This window comes from Strigops habroptila, chromosome 17 (assembly GCF_004027225.2).
Source record: "Strigops habroptila isolate Jane chromosome 17, bStrHab1.2.pri, whole genome shotgun sequence".
In the NCBI taxonomy this organism is placed as follows: Eukaryota; Metazoa; Chordata; class Aves; order Psittaciformes; family Psittacidae; genus Strigops; species Strigops habroptila.
The window spans coordinates 1,230,613-1,246,710 of record NC_044293.2 but is presented as its reverse complement, the minus strand read 5'-3'; positions in this window follow the sequence as shown (position 1 = coordinate 1,246,710).

Below are 16,098 nucleotides of genomic sequence, written 5' to 3'. Positions count from 1 at the left end.
AGGTAAAGGAGATACACTTCACACTTCCATGAGCTTAGGTGTGGGAGGTAGAGCACCACTTTTACGTACACATACACTGGCAGTGGTGGTTGTCTTTTTGCCAACCTCTCTGACTGTGCTGGCCAGCTCCTCTTGAAATGAAATGACTCCCAATAGCTAATAACATTGCGATAGAACCTGAAAATTAACACTTTAGTCACAGCTTAAACCACAACATGGACTTTTCTCTCTGACTTATTGATGATGTTTTGGCAAAATATCTGAGCTGCTTCGTCCCAGCCCGCTTCCCTCTCCCTGTTGGCTCCTGGCAAATGGATGTGGATCTGTTCAGCACCACAGGCAAGCCTCAGGGGGGAGGGGAAGATTAATTGAAGACTTAATTTCTTCTATTTTCATTTGATTAGCTAAGTGAAAGAGGCATGAGCCCCTGCTTATGTGCTACTGGAGGCCTCGTGTCAGCCATGAATCACAGCTCCCAGCTGCCACAGTCTGGTTGCATGTCAGGTTAATTATGATCTTGTAGTAAATAGTCTTGCAGGCAGAGCCCATCAATTATAGGCCTCCACATGCAGGCTGCACAGCTCATTTTCCATCACTTTCCCAAGACAGGATGAAGAAAAAGGAGCTCAAATAACAGTGGGATGGGTCAGAGGCTTAAGAATGTCTCTGAGAGGAGGGCTGGGAGATAGGAACAGGTCTGAAGGGTCCAACTGTCAAATGGGCAGCAGCTAGCTGGAGCCGAAGGAGCCAAACTCATTGGCCAGGCTGTCTTAGGTACAGTAAATAAAGTTAGCAAGCAATCAATAACATGAGATGTACTTGCACAGAGTCTTAGAGGAAACCTAGAGAAACCCAAACCTGTGAGTGACCAGCAGACAGGAAAATAGATTTTCCTCCTCCTCAGTCTTGACAGCCTAACATCAAGCTTTTCTTATTGCCTTGGAACCACAATCCCATCCAGCTCTCACCCTTTCAGACTGGTGCAGAGCAAAATGTCTTTTTGCAGCTTAATCCTATTTCATGACTGCTTTGAATTAGTATTGGCCTAATTGACATCCAGCTGGGACATCAGTCAGCAGAGCACAGCCATAAACATCACTACTGCACACATTCTTTACAGTATGTTATTCTTTAAGTACATTGTTTTTTAAGTCTTTGCTCAGTGCAATGGGAACACCAGAACCATTTCCCATTTTGACACAGGCCATTCATTCTCTCTGTTAGCAAGTTTGTGTGGATTTCCCTCTGGTTTTCATTGTTCTTCTCTTCATTTTAGAGCTTGATACATCACACAAAAGATCTTATTGGTGTCTGCTTAGAGACAGATGGAGGGGCAATGAGAAGATGCGCTGAGGAGTTACCATCAGCTTCATTTTGTTATTAATCCTGCAACTGAAACAGTTAATCACTAGCACATTGTTAGCTTTTGACAATCTTCCTGCTGCGCTTGGTCTCCTGAGCTGTGCCCTAGCCGGGGCAATGTTCAAGGCCAGGTTGGACACAGGGGCTTGGAGCAACCTGCTCTAGTGGAATGTGTCCCTACCCATGGCAGGGGGTTGGAACTGAAGGAGCTTTGAGGTCCCTTCCAACACAAACCAGTCTGGGATTGTATTGTTTCATTCACTGTTCAGAAAACAGAGCCACTCTTCAATGGCAGCTCCCCTAAGAGGCGATGCAGGTGCCAGGGATCCCTTCACCAAATATCTGGAGCTTCTGGACAGACCCTTCAGCTTCTCCCCATGTCCTTGGGCTTTTCCCTTGGTGTAAATGAACCTCTGCAACAGAGAACCCACTGCTCATCAAACCCTAACAAAACATTCTGGTAAATGGATGTCTCCCCATATTAAGACAGAAGGGGCAACAGTGCTATTTTGATTATTTTCAGCCTGATGACTTGTTTTTTAGGACATAAAAGAGTTGGAATTAAAAGGGGAAGTGAAATGTTTGTGTGTGTTATTATCCACACGGATATCTGTACACCATTAGTAAAGATTTGAATCTGTTGGGGTCTGCCAGTGCCGTGGACCCAGGCTGGCCCTCTGCACAGGCATGAAGCATCCCTCCTGGGGCAACAGAGGTAAATGTGCAGTTTCTGCACCCCACAAGCCAACTGTCCTGCCAGCGGTGCGACATGCAGAGTGTGTGCATGATGATATGTGTGCACGGCAATGCACAGACCATGCTGAAGGTGCAGGTGTGCCACCAGTGCTGCAGAGCTGGACACTGGAGAGTGAATGGAAGCCAGCATGAAGCTGGCAAGCAACAGCTCCCTTTGCATGAATTATTATCTAGTCTTTGTTATGTGATTATATGGTAGGGTATTTCTTAACCAGAGAAGAAAAAGACCTCATTCCCTGCACTGACTAAATTTTGAATGTATAACTTTGAAAGCTTAATCATATTCTTTTCACAATGCCTTATGGTTTATATATATTTGGGTTTTTGTTGCTTTTTTGTATTCACTCATTTCGCTGTCAATTTCAGCTTAATATTATTAAAATTGCTCTGGTTCACTCTACTTAAAATTCTCCAGTTACAGTATTTTTTGGAAAGAAGTGATAAGTCAAATTCTTTCTCCTATTTCTTATTTGTCTTTAATGACTCATTAGATTAGCACCTTTGAAATTGCCAGCAGGAAGTAACAAGCCTGCTATCAGGAAAAGAGTTGCAGAAGCCAGTGGCAGGAAGTTTAGCAGGTTCAGGGCCGTGCATTGGACCTCTGGGCAGGTAACTGATCTTTTATCAGGACATAAATACACTCCACAGACATGTGACATAATCCATTCGTGAGGAGGTGTTATGGGGCACAGACAGCATGGATTAAAGACAGCATTCCGCAGCCTTTCCCCGCGCAGTGAGAGTCCAAGGCTTTCGCTCTCTTTGCACGGTGAAGGGGTTAAACCATCACTGCAACCCGGCCACCTTGCCCAGGGGTTCTGTGTGCTGCTGGTGGGACATAATGGAGCAAATCTGACTTCTGAAGGGAAGACAGGCAGGAGAGAGGGGCAAATGCCTGCAGGTGGGGCAGGTAGGAGGACTGCTGGGATGCTCATTGCCCTCAGCTGGGGCAGGGGCTGCACCAGGGCCCTGTAAAAAGTGAGAGGAAAAGAGTCCTTCTTTTTCAGGCATGGGCTGAGCTGAAAGTAGAGGTGAGTGCAGTGGCTGCGGTCATGTGTGTTCTGCAGGGCTGAGGTAGGCAAGGCATCCTGCCACGAGGTGCAGGGCAGTCCTGTACTTCCCTGCCAGAAGGCAAAACTGACATTGCAGAAATAAGTAGTTTTACACAATGTGGTTTCTGGCCTTATGGAAATGCATTTTTTCAAAGGGTGAAAATAATCGTGTTCCTGTAACACCAGCTGCTCCTGCCTTCCCTGGGGTGCTTGGGGCAACAACCAGCTCTGGTCTGTGCTGTGGAAAACATGACAAATGCTACAAGTCTTTGTTCGTTGCCTCCCTTTCATTTCATGAAGATTGACAAGTCTTGCTGGAGTGAAAAGGAAGGAGGCAAATCTGTTTAGGAGCAAAGGCAGCCCTCAACTGCAACATTGGAACCTTACTGAATGAGCAGTGCAAAGTCAGAGCTGACCCTGGAGCAGTGATGTTGTGGTAGCACCATTGACTTGGGTGGCAAAAGGACACAGGGGTGTCTGAAATTCATCTGTAGCTGCCTCTTGGCTGCCCATTGCTGCAGGAAAGCACAGCTCCCGAAAGTGTTTGTCAGTGCAGATAAAGAACTTTTTTTCTTCCTTGCTTGTGAACGCGGGGCTGACTCATAATCTCACAGATGACAAAAGCAGAATTTTCCCTGGCATTGGGAAAAATGATGTTTTTGTGCATGTGCAAACCTTTCTTTTGTAATACCGGGGATTCGATGAGAAAACCAATCTTTCGGCTGAAATAACAGCAGATTTGTTCCAGTGTTTTGTTAGGGGTGATTTATTGGCAAGCTGCTTTTTAAAGCTTAGTGACTTTACCGAGTGAGTTAAATATGTGAGCAATGCTTGAATGCTTGCTGTATAACAGGAGTCTGCTAAGTCACCTATTCTCTTGCACTGTTGGTGTCCATTACTTAAGATGTGCATATATAACAAGGTGTTATATTTTTTTATATATATATGTATACAGACTTCAGCCAAAAGGCAGCTCTGGTAAAGAACAATAGAGCTGATAGATATTGCAGTGAAGAAAGATGTTGCGCTTAGGCTGCTGTGTGGTGGTTCGAGCAAACAGAAAAGTTCCCGTTCTGTGGCTGACAGTGCTGGCTTTTGAACGCTTTGCCCTCCGGTTCGTTCCTATTTAATTAGGCGCTACCAGCGCAGCATAATACCGAGTCATAGCCCCAGAACTGCTGGAAAAGCTGAGTGGTACCTGTTTTAAGTTCAGCCAGCTAATTGCATATGCATTATTATGGCACCTTACGAGCTTTACAGCTATACTGAATGCTAAAGCTTTCTCTCAAAAATTCAAGCTATCCGGATTGCCGGGGCTTGCTAAAAACGGTGTCCGGTTTTGGCTGTTGCAGTGCCTAAAGGCGAGCCGCAGATGTTCAGCCAGGCACCCTATTAGCGCCGAACAAAAGCTGTCCTCTGCCACAAAGGGTTGCAGGAGCCAGCCCTACTTCAGCTGTGCCTCAGGGCTCCCATTTAGGATCATCGTTCCTTTGTTACCTCAAACAAACACGAGGAAAAAAAAGGAGAGAAGTGGTGGATGCTCACAGGTGTAGTTTGTTTTGTCCTTAGCTCGGTACCATCTGGAGTAATTCTACAAGAATTATTTATTCATATTAAAATTTGTCAGAGGTTTTAATTGTGGTGTCGTTACTAATATTTGTGGGAAAACTTCAAATACCCGTCGTGGAAATACTAACGTTTTGGGGGTGATGTATTCCTTTTCCACATCAGAGTGCTGTAAGGAAAGACTACGGAATAATGTGCTACAGTCCATGCAATAAACCCGGGACATTTTGCTCCTCCTGTTGAATGCTGCCACTTGTGAGGTATTTAAAGCATAAGACTTGTCCTTCCTGTCAGCCCGATGTAGTCTTGACTAATTGGAGCTCAAACGGCTTCAAAAGCAGCAGAATTAAAATCTTGACAGAACCTGGCAAATGGGTGAACTTGGAAATGCTGGAGAATACGTTTTTTCATCTGACATTCATGCATTTACTTAAGAATTAACTGTTACTTATGCTGCACAGCCCTTCCCTGCCTGACAGCTCAGGCTCCATGAGAGGTACTGTCTGTGCTCTAGGCTTTATGGAAGGGGTGGCCGCCTTCTCCACGTCCAGAGGCATCACTAGAGATGTGAATCCTCTCAGCTGCCCACCTGCATTTGACTGCCCACCAGCAGTGAACCCACCACCGCAGGGTGCCAATGGAGAGCTTTTGGTGAGCCCTGTGCTTGCTGCTGGAGAGGCTGCTCCGCAGAGCTCCATCCCTCCCCATCACGTAGGACTTCAGCTCTAACTTGGCTGAAAACATCCCCAACAAAGTCTCTTAGGGTAACGTTTCCATGCGATTTCTCTCCCCCGGGTTCTCCTGCCGGGTGCACCTCTGGGCTGAGCAGGAAGGGAAGCGGCACAAGAGCCTCACCACGGAGGAGGCATTTGTTGATAAGCCGTTAAACGCTTAAAATCTAATTACTAATACAGCTCGAGCTTTAGTGCATTTGCAAAGCTTTGTTACCAAACGATGCCTACTGAAACAAACGTGCTAATTAGCCGCGTTGGAAATAGGGTGGAAATAATAGCCCGTTTTTCTACACTTGTGCTATTTATGCCACAACAATAACTATACTTTGCTGGGAGAAATGCTGAGGGCGTGTTGTTGTTTGGACTGGGGCTTAACGTTGTGTTGATGGAAAAAAGATAAACGGTGGCTCCGGTGCTCATGGTGATAAAGCAAAGATGCAGACTCAATGGGGGTGGGAGATGTTTCCTCCCCTTCTCCCCCAGGACTCTTCTGGCGGTGATGAACATGTTTGATAACAGGGGAGTCGGGAAAGTTCCTTATTGCTTATCCAGGGCTGTAGTTTATTGCTAGTGTTTGCCATCTTGTACCTGACTACTCCTATCTCACCTAGATGTATTGCTTAACAGCGCAAACTCCATTTCAGCATGGAATGAGTAAGGGTGGGCTCATGTCTGTGTCTAGATGCATTAGGCATTTTTCACTTTGCAGCCTGGAGAAATGCAGGCTAACTCCAGGTGAGCAAGTGGATTCCTGATGGGAAAGAAGACATCGGGTTGTGGACAAGGGAAAGCAGGCTGCCAGAGCTGAGAGCTGTGTGCTTGTCGTAGGTATTGCTGCAGCCCTGTCTTCTCTCTCAGCGCTTGCCAAGCCTGACTGGAATTCATAGCACTTGGCCATGCTGTAGTGTTTGAGAGGCATTTTGCCTTTGCAGCCCTGTGTGTGGCATGCTCTTTTCAATACTCACCATTCCAGCACCATAGCAGTGCTTGTAGAAACACCTCTCGGTGCTCTCTGGAACAGGACTTAGTTTGTCCCCATGGCTCCTGGATGAGCCTGGCTTCACACGCAGATTCATGTGATTCACTGTCACTCCAAAGCTTTGCCAGGTTTTCTGTCACCCCAGTGATGCTCCTGGGTTCACATCAGACCCTGCTGGTGCTGCCAGAACAGAGAGCATAGCAAGACCTTTCTGTGCTTATCCTTGCTACTTGCTTCTTCCCTCCATGCCACTTGGACTGATTCTTAGTTGTGGGGGTATCTTGTGTGTTCTGGCTTGACTGTTACTGAGTGGACTTAACCTGGGTAGAAGCTCTCTGAAGTGGTTTTCTCAAACTAAATCTATATTTCATATCAGCTTTCCATAATTTTGTAATTACAGTCAGCATGTTTATCTACATAAGTAGGGACTGTGATTACAGTTAATTAAGATGTATAATTAGTTAATTAGGTGCCATAATGTGGACTAAGAAGTAGGCTGGATGAATGAGCTTCAAGGCAGATGGTTTTGGTTAACAGCACTGGCCATGCTTTTGTGTCTCTCTGTTGTGAAGGGGAAGAAGGTAATGCTGAGCATACAGCCAGGAAGCGAGTACTGGACAAATGGTGCTGCTGGTTGGGGGAAGCCCTTAGTTTATTTCTATTTAATGGGTTTATTTTTTATTTCCCTCCTAAGATAGTCTGTTTTAGTAGCCTCTAACTCAAACATCTTGCAAGGCAAGGCAGGCAGGAATACCCACCTACTACTGAATACACCTTTTTCTTGCTGAGTGAGAAGCTGCTGGGCTGAACAATGACACATTTACATGGAATACTGTCAAGTTAACTGTGCAGAAAAGGTGAAAGCTTCCCTTGAGTGCACGGAGTTAATTTTATCAGGTGCTTAGCGGGCTCTAATGAGAACCAAGAGACCCATATACCTTCACAGGTGGATAACTTTCTGGCAGGACCTCGATTGCAACTCGATTTTATACCTTAAAGATCCAAAGCCCTGCCAAGGATGTACCCCCAGGGAAGCATATGATGCAAAAACATTCTGCAAATGCAACACTTCTCTCCTTGGTTGTTAGAAAGAACCAGAAATGGAGTATTCTGGACTTCAGTGACCCCTCTGGGAGCTGAAGGGCAGAGCAGAGAGTGATTTTTCACAGCTGCAGATAAGGCTGTGTCCTGCAGATGCAGCCAGGAGCATCATTAGCCTTTGTGGATGCTGCGGAGGGAGAGGTGCTCAGCCTGGCCACAAATGGGCAATGTTAGCTGTCTGCCTTAGAGATGCTGTGTTCCAAACAAGTCCCTGTTAGGGAGCTACTTGTAGAGGAAATCAGAAACAGCACTTGTTTTACTAATGTGGACTGTTGGGATGAAATCCCGGTAGAAACATCCCCAGAACAGAATGGAGGCAGGAGAGCAGGGGCAGGGGTTCAGTAAAAGCATCTGCTGGAACTGCAGGCTCTGACGGCTGATTAAGATCTTGCTGACCCTTGCCTCTCCCATACCCCCAGGGGAGGAGAGGAGCTAATGGGGTGGAAGACTGTGGCAGAAGGCTGAGGGCTCTGCAGGTCAGGCGGATGCTTTGCTGCTGGATTTGTTCAGGCAGTGGAGTTCCCTGCAGGAGGAGAGCATGTGGGCTGCAGAGATTGTGAAGTATCTGCCTGAGCCAGCTGAGTCAGGCTTCCCCTGACACCCTGCTTCAGGAGCACCTTCAGGCTGCGGGAATGAGCATCTCGTGTGTGGTAAGTGGTCGCTGCAAGTGTCACCCTCACCTTTCCCTCCTTCACTTTCAGTAGGTCCAATTCATTGTGTACTTGAGCTGTTCCTCCTGCTCCTGCAGCTTCATGGGATGGCTTTGCTACAAAGGCATCCTTACAGGCAGGGCTGCCAGCACACAACCGCTGTGTGATTTGCACAGCAACAAAACAGAGGAAAGAAAGGGGAATGGGAAGAGTCATTCATGATGGGATTTCTTTGGAAAGACTGAAATCTGCTTCTTGGTATAATGTTCTAAATCTCTGAGAACTGTTGACTGGAGAAGCAACGAGTCGTGTTAATTAAAATCCCGTTATTTGGCAAAGGGAACTTTAGCCTAGTGACGCTGACTAGCATCTCTTACACTGATGTTTAGCCAATTGCAGCCCATAAATGTGCAGAGCAATAAGCACAGTGGGAATCCTCAGCTTGAGACAGAGAGGGGGCAGAGGTGAACAAAGATCCACTGGGTCTTTGTGCCCCTTATCTGCACCTGGGCACCAAACAAATCAGGAGCCCACAGAGAAATCTAACGCTGCTGGGCCAGAGACCCTCCTCTACATCTCCCACTTTCCCCTAGTCCCAAAGCAAGTTTTTTCCCTTTTTTGTTCATTCTTCAAAGCATGTTCATGACCTTTCTGCTGGGGATGAACTTGCTGTGGAAGGAAAAGAGTGGAAATTCACATTGGGGAATCACTGTGGTAAAATCAACGTGTTGGCAAGGGCTGGACTCTGAAGGGCTAGAATTAGTAGTTGTGTAATTGCCCTGAACAAATCTGGCCCAAAAGGAGAGTTTTCAAAGCAGGTTTAACATATGGTGTCAGAGTCCAGGGATGCCATTTACCAGATTACTGCACTCTCCAAGTTTGTGAAGGGCATCTCTTCCACTGTTAAAGCAACAGCAGAGAAATTGCAGCCAGGATAAGTGATTTAAACGAATGCTAAGTACTCCCTCGCCTCCCCAAACAGTGGAGCTTTTGGAAGAAATTAAGCTATTTACAAATCCCGATGAAATTTAGAGATAATTTTGGTTGGAGAAAAGAAAAGATCATGTACTTAGTGGGTAATGTTTGTCATAAATAAGGGCGCTCTGGGTAAGAATAAAAGCACAATGGGCTGTGAGAAGTTGTAGCCAGCAAGGAGAGGCAGAAGATGTTGGTCTTGAAACCTTGTTGGAATGATGGGTGTTCACAATGAAGACAATAGGTTTGACCTGGAAAAGAAGAGGTGTGAAAGGGGTGGCTGGAGAATAGTCTCCCCTAAGCCTGATGTAGCCTGTTTGAGTATAATGAAGACTGAGAGGAGAAATGATTGCAGGTTATAAATGCACTTAGGCCTAGGAGAAGAACAAACTCCATAGAGAGGAAAAGCTCCTTGAAGGAAAAGGCTGTGCTGACACAAGTACACTCCAGTATAAAGTGTATGTGAGAAGAAAATTAGGACATTACGAACCAGCAGAACTCTAAGGCTCTGCTGCTGATTGCCAACTTGGAGTCAGAAATCTAACGATTTAAAGATGATATCTGATCAAGGGGAAAGGGTGTTCTCAGCATTCCCAAATCATGTGAATATGCCATGCAGGCAGGTTGAAACTGGTTCTGCAGGATCCCAAGAGCCTAAATTACAGCATGCGCAGGGGATTTATATATAAATATGTATATATATGCAATCCTAGTACCTGCAGACAGTGTGTTTAAGGATGTTTTTAGGATCCAGATAAGTATATGTGATTGTTCAACTGCCCTCTCATGGGATAGTAGCACATGTCCAACTGCACAACCCCATCCTGCTCCCTAATGGCTCTTAGTGCCATCTTATGGCAGGGTTTATTAGCTAAACTCTAATCCTACTGTAATGTCCTTGAGATAGCTGCTCTGTGGGGGACTTTCACACATCTGGTTTTCCTCTTCAGTAGTCTTTTGCAAACCTTGGCAGGGCAGAATGTGACGATTACTTGTATTTTCCCCTGGTGTACTTGAGGCCAGAGTCTATGAAATTGCTGAAAACTTCAGAGTTATGTGTTTTCTGGTGGTTTTGGCTTGGTTTTTGTTGGCTTGAACAGGTTCAGCTCCCTGCTGCAAGCGAGGCGGTAATGCTGTGCAGCAGCAGGCGAGACCTGGCAGCCCTTTAGCTACTATTACACATTACATCAGCTAGTGACTTCATCTGGGCTGCCAGAGCAGAGCAAGTGGGCACCATATTTAACAGCACACGTGGCAGGCTGCCTGTCTGCAGCTGCTGGCTGGGACACGAGGCCAGCCTGGGTCACTGCTTGTCTCTGCCAGGGTTCCTCTGGTCCTCTCTGTGTCATCTTCAGTGGCAAATGGCTGCAGCTTGCAGATGGAAAGTGTGATGCTGGTAAGGGACTGTAAGAGAGTGTTCCCATTGTGCTTTGCTGAGTCAAACTGAGCACAGGCTCCTTTGGCTGTGATCTGAGCGACAGGGATCCTACTGCCAGGGCTTTCTATGCTGTGCTGCCACCCTTGTCCCTGTAGTGTTCCTCAAGCTACAGGTTCATCATGCAAGGATCAGCCAAAAGAAGAGTGTTGCTGAGTTTGTCCCATGTCCCAGACACTGTCCCACATGCTGACTGCCACCCATGGGGTAATTTCCCTCAAGCTGTGCTGAGGCTGTGATTTACTGTGGTGTGTATGGGAAAAACTGAGGGAGAAATGCTGAGACTCCTGAAAGTGTCTTTTCTTCCTCCCTTCCCAGGATTTAGTAGGTTCTCAGCAACTTGCAAGGGCAAAGAGTCAGCTGACAAAGTGACAGAATGAACTGTGCTTGGAAATGGAAAAGAATGAACATAATATTAATTGCTCCTTAACAATTGTTCTTCTTTGAGTCATCTCCAAGAAGAAATCCCTCGGGATATCTTTGCACTGGAACATGATACAGCTAATGAAACCATTTTATCCCTGACATCTTTAAATTCTATACTTCCTAGGTGATTGATGAGAATCCAGAGCCCAGCCTCTTCTCACTGCCGGGTCTCTAAAGAAGCACAAAACCATGAGGATCGAACAGCATTGCATCTTACAAGTCACCTGTGAGGATGACAGTCATAAACTGAAGGTACAGAAGATGAAAAAGTCCTGCTCAAGGTTAACCTTAAGAGTTTCCCATCTCTTCTTATAGTTACAGCATCCAGTGGAGTGAGGACACATTTCTCTCTGCAAGAGATAAAAACAGGCTGCAGAAGTGACAGGCTTATTGCATTTCTATGCTGTCAGAGTACTTTTCCAGGCTTTAATTTAGCTTAGTCTTTGGCCTTTTGCTTTATATCCAGCAGGATGTCTGATCTGATGTGGGAAGCACAGGGTGTCTGAAGGAAATGACAGTCACAAGACCTCATGTTCTCTAAAAAGTGGGAACCTGGGAGGGTGGTGAGGGCAGAATCCTCACCCTTTCCATCAGAAGTCTTGGTGTTTGCTGATTGGGAGCAAGGGCCCCTGGTTTCCTCATCTTGCAAGGCTTGGCCTCTGGCCGTGCCCCAGACCTGGGGAAGGCAGTGCAGTCTCTGCAGAGAATTGCCTCTAAATTGTCTCTGCTTCATGTGGTGCCAGCTGCTTTTTAAATAAATGATTGTATAGGGTTATTATGGTGGTTCCTTTATTCAATTCCTTGTACAGAGAAACTGGTTTTCCTGAAATTGCTTTCTCAACTCTATAATCATTACATAGCAAATTGCCTTGGGAGAGAGGCTGGAACAGAGCACAGTCCAGCTTCATGCAAATCCATGCGGAGCTGCCCCCAGGACGAGGGCTGCTGGTGTCCTGGGAGTTGCAGGCTGTGGTGGGGATGCTGTTCATGGCTTGATCCTGGGGTAAGGGAGAGACTGAGAAGTGGGTGAGTGCCAATTGATAGCTGTAAATGAACAGGCTGCTTCACCCAGAGTGAACCTGCCTGCTCTGGGCAAGGGGCTGTCCATCCAGACTTCTGCACAGAAAGGTAAGGACAGGCTAACCTGATATTTGTGGAAGCCTTTAGGTTGCCCCTTGATCTCCTGCATCCAGCAACATCTGGGCTTCCAATTCAGGTTTCAGAGCAGAGTCAAACCACTAAGCAAGGTGGTACAGAATGAATGCTTCTTAATTTATTTTATGCAGGACTATTCACTGTTTTTGGGATGATCACCTCAAGAATAGGGATTGTGAAAGAAACCATTACCATGAGCAATATGGTGGCAATGTGTCAAGTTTAGAGTAATGAGTTTTTACTCCATGGAAATGTCGAAGTAGGATTGTCAGTTTATATGAAATGCGGAAAGACATGTGGATCCATTAAACAGGGTAAATGCATACAGGGTATAAACTATCTTCCTTCATGTCACTACATCCCACTGCCTGAGGTTAAAAAGAGTCTTAGCGAATAGTTTTCCATTATGAGGTTTGGGTTATCAGCCTCTTGTGGAACAAGATGTGAGGTGAGAGGGATGGTTGTTCAGCTCTCGTCTGGCAGGTTATTTCTTATGGTGACACGAGTGTGATGTTTTGCAAGACTCAGATGAAACTCTGCCATAACTGCAATGGCAGGTCTAGGGCAAGCTGCTTTACCCTCCTTCCAGAGGTATCTAAATGCTGCTAGAGATATGGGGATGGGGATAGGCAGACAGTGATGAAAAAGGCTCAGGAACCACTTGTGGGTGGGAGGGTTGGGAGGCTCTTTGGGGTTTATTATTAATTGTATTTTTTTGAGCACAGCGTCACTGCTGGGAAACACAGTCCTGACATCCAGGGCTCATTATCCATGATGAGATTTGAGAGGCTGCTTCCAGGATTAGGCAGGTTTTCAGCTGTTGCTTTTGGCCATTTCTCTCATTACAGGCTTACAGCAGCTGCCTTATCTTGCACAGAAGCACTTTTATTAGACAGGAGACTAAAGGGAGAAAGAGAAGAAATAAGGTAAGAAAGGAAATAATCCAACAGAGGGCAAAAGGCTCAGGCAAAGTGATGCTCTGAGGTGGTGGCCGCATTGCCTGTTCCCTCCCTACAGGTGGGAGAGCCCTGGAGAGCTCTGGGCACAGCCCGTTTAGGCCAAGGTTTACGGTTTTATGCCACTATTTCTACCAAGCAAATGAAACGGGCAGGAAACCCTGTGAAATCCAGCTACTGGATTAAATAAATGATCGTTTCTCATTTACTGCCCTCCTCAGCTCTCTGCCCCCAGCTATTGCACAGCTTTCTGCTTTAGCAGACTCTGAGCATGAGATTGAATGTGCTTTCGTTCTAGATGAAATGAATCCTGCCTTGCTCGATGTTTTCTTGGCTGCTTTTTATTGGGCCTTCTCTTCCCGAGTTCCTCTGGGATAAGTATAGAGGTTTTCCACGCTTCCAGGGTTTTGCATTGCTACTCTGCAACTTCACACTCCGGTGCTTCATATGTAAGAACTTAAATGCTGGATCTCCCTCAGAGCACAGAACAGGAGCTCACATATTGTGTTTCAAAAGGCACCTGGTAAGCAGCAGACACTTGAGCTTGGCTGCAGTCTGAGGCACCGAATCCAGCAAATATCACTGGGAGCTCCCAACCCTAATTAAAACTGAAATACTGCTCTGCTCGTAGAGGGGCTGCCCAGCTGTGGCAGTCTGAATGGGAGCGCTCAGGGACTGCAGGAAGGGGCTTAAAACGTCGCCTTGAGACAAGAGGCAGAACCTGTGTCAGCAAGAGAGATGCTTTAAATCCTGATGAGTGAAACTCGTTTTTGTTTGGGTTTTTTTTTTTTAACTCCTAGCACTGCAGGCTAAATCCCAAAGGAAGAATTCAGCTTTTGTATGGGAAAGGATAGAGCTATCTCAGCACAGGCTAAATGGATGAATTCAAGTAAGAGATATTCAGCAACTGGCTGTTAAAGCTGCTTAGAAAACTTCAGGTATTGGGCATATGGGCTAAAATTCACCACAGGCAGCAGCTGTGATCCATAGCCATAGAGTGATGCAGAGCCAAAGAGCTGCAGCATCCAGGCAGCCCCTTTTCCCAGGCACCTCTGTGGCTGGATGACAGACTGCTGCTGGGAAGCAGGCTGCAAGACCTGTGCAGCAGGGCACCTGGTGATGAGTTGCTGGCTTGAAGAGCTAAGCTCTGGGCTTGTTCTGGGTTCTTATCTCAGCTTGGAAATGCCCAGAAGCCTGTGGGTTGACTTGAAGAAGAATGCATGAGGGTCAGGTTTAAATAGGCAGTTTTATGTGCCCATGAGTGACCTTTTCTTGCTAATCTCAGCAGAACTGAGTAACTGGAGAGAATTTTTGCTTGTTATTGCACAAGTTCAAAATAAGTCATTTGACAAACCATAGGACAGGTCTTCATGCCGTGCATAGCCTTGACTTTATCAGCTTTGGTGTTACAGCAATGTGAGCTAACATCTGGCTTGTTGCTCTGCAGCTGTGCTCTGCTTAATATTCTCAGGTGGGAAAGGGAAGTCTATTTCGATGGGAATAAGCTAGAAAAATGACAAAGGAAATGTCTTATGCTTCATAGTGTCTCTGCCACCTGTCAGGCATTCATGTAACCCAGGGGCATTTCAGCAGTTGTCAATGTCTGTAATCACTTCTGCTGCTTTTGTGCTCTATTTTCCTACAGAACCACAGAAAAATGATGGAAACCAGGAGGAAAAAGCCACAATGCTCTTCTCCTTCCTACTTTTTACATGGGTGTGTCAGAGTTTAATTTTGAAAGCACTCTCATTCTAGTCACTATTTTCTTATTGCAGGCAGGCAGAATTGATAGAAATATTGATCTTCTTTTAATGAGTTTTCAAAGGAAAAAAATGAGCATGACTCAGTGGTGAGGTGGTATAGACTGATTGATGTGTCTTCTTTTTTTACCTGCTGCTGTGTCTTTCGGGAATCTGCTGTTTTATCATTTTCCTTGCATAGGCTGATACTTGCTTTGTGTTTTGTTGCTTGCAGCGAAGGGGTTTGCATTTCTCTGGCTGTGGTCACAGCCTGCATCTTCATTTAACTTTTGCAAAGGGCATTTTACCGAGGCACGGGATGCTCAGAGAACCTGAACCGGTCCTGCAGCGACCTTGGGCTGGTGCTTGGCAGCAGGGAGGAGAAGCCCGGGTGAGTCCATCCTTCCCTCTGAACCCAGAACACGGCAGCTGCCGGCAAAGCATTTCTCAGGCTGCTGTCTGCACACCTCGGCTCTTGCCTCACGTTCCCACTGGTGCTCCCTGGTCCTCCAGCACCATCTACAGTCCTCCGTACACTGAGGAGATGCTCCAGTGCCACCGAGTACAGCACAGCCACGGCCGGGAAAGGGTCAGCTACCGAGACAAGATGGTGATTTGGGGGGATATTTGCAGCCTTGTCCATTGCCTCTTGGCTTCCTGGACAACGAGATAGGGGGCTGTTTTCACAGCAGCTGAGTGGTTACAAGGCACCAGGCTGTCAAAGGAGCCTGGCTTAGGGGATGGTAACCCACACTTCAGCACAGGTCTTGAGCAGCGTTGCAGCACACAGCTCCTGTGGCACTGTGTCTGTTTGCTCTCCGGGAGCCGACAGGCTCTCCCGCTGCTCGGCACAGCTTGGATTCATGGCACAACACACTCTTCACCGACAGCATGAAACCCCAGCCTGAACCTGTGAGATGGGGCTGCCATGAAATATTCATGGGAATTTCCTTGAGTAAATAGCATTAAAAATTCATTGATATTTTGAGCAACAAGCCATCGGTTGTATCTCTCAGGGGTGGAGAAGTATGTAAATAACAAAAGCCTTTCTTTCATGAGACAGCAGTTTAAGCTTCAGCTACCTTCTGTTTTTGAGAGACGCAAATCTGTCTTTTCTCACCTTTTCCCAGCTTAGGACATTTTGTTCCCCAAAGTCTTGTCTCCCTGGCCACAGCCACTAACATGGAGGGGTTGGTCAGCAGCTTCCCTGCT